Raw genomic sequence first — 2,500 nt, 5'->3', positions numbered from 1 at the left:
AATTTGACGATCGATTTGCACGTCAGAATCGCTACGGTCCTCCACCAGAGTTTCCTCTGGCTTCAACCTCTTCAGGCATAGTTCACCATCTTTCGGGTCCCAACGCGAACGCTCTCGCTCGACCTCTCCGGCAAAGCGGACGAGATCGGCCGGTGATGCGGCCGCCGCGAACGACGACGTCTCACCTCCGCCGGACCGCGCCGACATTCACTTTCACTGCGCCCATGGGTTTCGTACTGCCCCGTGGCTCGCGCTCACGTTAGACTCCTTGGTCCGTGTTTCAAGACGGGTCGGGAAGGTGGCTGACTTCAGCCGCGGACCCCGTGCGCCTCGCGAAACGACACCGGAAGCGCGACCGAGACGAAGAGGCTGGGCACTGAGAACAGTCCCCGACCCACGACGCCCCAGCCGGCACCGGGCGCTCGGCCCCGAAGGGCAGACGCGGCGATCTCTCCTCGCCCGAACGGCGGGCCGACGGACACGCGCGCCTATAGTACCCGACCGAGGCCGGGTTACCTTGCGCGCGGCCTTCTCGCCGCCGTCCAGACGGTCGCGGCCTTCGCCCGGCGCTAGTGCGCTGGTCCCCGATCGGGCGGCGCCGCCGGCGGCCCGTGAGGGTCCGCACGACAACGTCGCCGACAGGGGGCCGGCTGAAAGCGACCGGGCGACCCGACAGGCCCTCCCGTTTGCCTCTCGACGGTTTCACGTACTCTTTAACTCTCTCTTCAAAGTGCTTTTCAACTTTCCCTCACGGTACTTGTTCGCTATCGGTCTCGTGACCGTATTTAGCCTTAGATGGAGTTTACCACCCGCTTTGGGCTGCATTCCCAAACAACCCGACTCTGGGAAGACGCCGTAGCGCGCCCGCCTGTCGCCGCCATGGGCCTGACACCCGCTCTGGGAAAAGGCCTCGATCAGAAGGACGCGGGCGACCGGCGAAGCGCGCCGTGACGAATTCCGTACGCCACAATTCCGCGCACTCCAAAAGCGCGCGGATTCGGCGATGGGCACATCCCGCTTCACTCGCCGTTACTGAGGGAATCCTCGTTAGTTTCTTTTCCTCCGCTTAGTAATATGCTTAAATTCAGCGGGTAGCCTCGTCCGACCTCAGGCCGAAAGTAAGGACCGGGACTATTCTTCCCGTTCCGCGCTCGCCGTCGGCGCCGCGCGCCGCCGCGCACCTCGATTCCCGCCCTTGAGCCGCCAGCCGTTGGCCTCTTCGAGGTCGACTCGCCGCCGCCGCGCGGGATTCTGGTCGCGATCGTCGCGCATCGTGCCGTGCTGTCTTGAGCGGGACGGGCGCTCGCGCGTCCGACGCCGCAGCAGCCGCGCGGAGAAATCCCCGCGCGGAACGTTTGCAACGCGACCCTGAGGCGGGCGCGGCCCCGGGATTGACCCGAGGCCGCAATTTGCGTTCAGAACGTCGATGCTCAATGTGTCCTGCAATTCACACTAATTCACGCAGCTAGCTGCGTCCTTCATCGACTCACGAGCCGAGTGATCCACCGCCAAGAGCCATCCACGATTGTTTCGCTCGCACAGTGCCTCGCACTAAAGGGTGACAAAATATACCGCGCCGAGCGGTCGGCCAGGCCGACGCTTGAAGCCGGAGCGCGCGGCACCGCGGCACTCGACGCGCAAACATTACCGGGTGACCGAATCGCCGGCCGGCGCGCCGCTCCTCGCGGGTCGGGCGCCGGGTAGCAAAAACTTTTTCTCTCGCTTGTCCGAGTTTCGCGTTCGCCGAAGCGTTTGCGAGACCGTTAATGATCCTTCCGCAGGTTCACCTACGGAAACCTTGTTACGACTTTTACTTCCTCTAAATGATCAAGTTAGATCGTCTTCTCGGACGCCGGCTCGACCGTTGCCGGCCGCGCCAGGTCCAATCGGAGGACCTCACTAAACCATTCAATCGGTAGTAGCGACGGGCGGTGTGTACAAAGGGCAGGGACGTAATCAACGCGAGCTAATGACTCGCGCTTACTGGGAATTCCTCGTTCAAGGGAAATAATTGCAATTCCCTATCCCTAGCACGACCGGGGTTCAGCGGGTTACCCAGACCTGTCGGCCAAGGCGAGCACATGCTGATCCGGTCAGTGTAGCGCGCGTGCGGCCCCGAACATCTAAGGGCATCACAGACCTGTTATTGCTCAATCTCGTGTGGCTAAACGCCACTAGTCCCTCTAAGAAGTTAGACGCCGACCGATTGGGTCGCGTAACTAGTTAGCAAGCCAGAGTCTCGTTCGTTATCGGAATTAACCAGACAAATCGCTCCACCAACTAAGAACGGCCATGCACCACCACCCACAGAATCAAGAAAGAGCTCTCAATCTGTCAATCCTCACTGTGTCCGGGCCGGGTGAGATTTCCCGTGTTGAGTCAAATTAAGCCGCAGGCTCCACTCCTGGTGGTGCCCTTCCGTCAATTCCTTTAAGTTTCAGCTTTGCAACCATACTTCCCCCGGAACCCAAAGACTTTGGTTTCCCGCAAGCTGCCGGAG

At 61.3% G+C, this 2,500-nt stretch overlaps 2 non-coding genes and 1 pseudogene across 2 annotated transcripts in view; all 3 read right to left on the bottom strand.

The window, feature by feature from the left end:
- LOC146142742 (large subunit ribosomal RNA) overlaps positions 1-1,092 on the bottom strand; it is a 2,113-nt pseudogene extending 1,021 nt beyond the window's left edge.
- Positions 1,093-1,363: 271 nt separating this feature from the next.
- Positions 1,364-1,517, bottom strand: LOC146142741 (5.8S ribosomal RNA). The gene has a single exon (XR_014499989.1). It is a non-coding gene; the product is annotated as a 5.8S ribosomal RNA (ribosomal RNA).
- Positions 1,518-1,764: 247 nt separating this feature from the next.
- The window catches only part of LOC146142740 (small subunit ribosomal RNA), a 1,811-nt gene continuing 1,075 nt past the window's right edge, over positions 1,765-2,500 (bottom strand). Inside the window, exon 1 of the ribosomal RNA XR_014500739.1 lies at positions 1,765-2,500. This exon is cut by the window's right edge and continues 1,075 nt beyond it. This is a non-coding gene — a ribosomal RNA (small subunit ribosomal RNA).

This window comes from Ascidiella aspersa, chromosome 5 (genome assembly GCF_963924565.1).
Source record: "Ascidiella aspersa chromosome 5, kaAscAspe10.2, whole genome shotgun sequence".
Classification (NCBI taxonomy): Eukaryota; Metazoa; Chordata; class Ascidiacea; order Phlebobranchia; family Ascidiidae; genus Ascidiella; species Ascidiella aspersa.
This window is presented reverse-complemented; position numbering and strand designations above follow the sequence as displayed.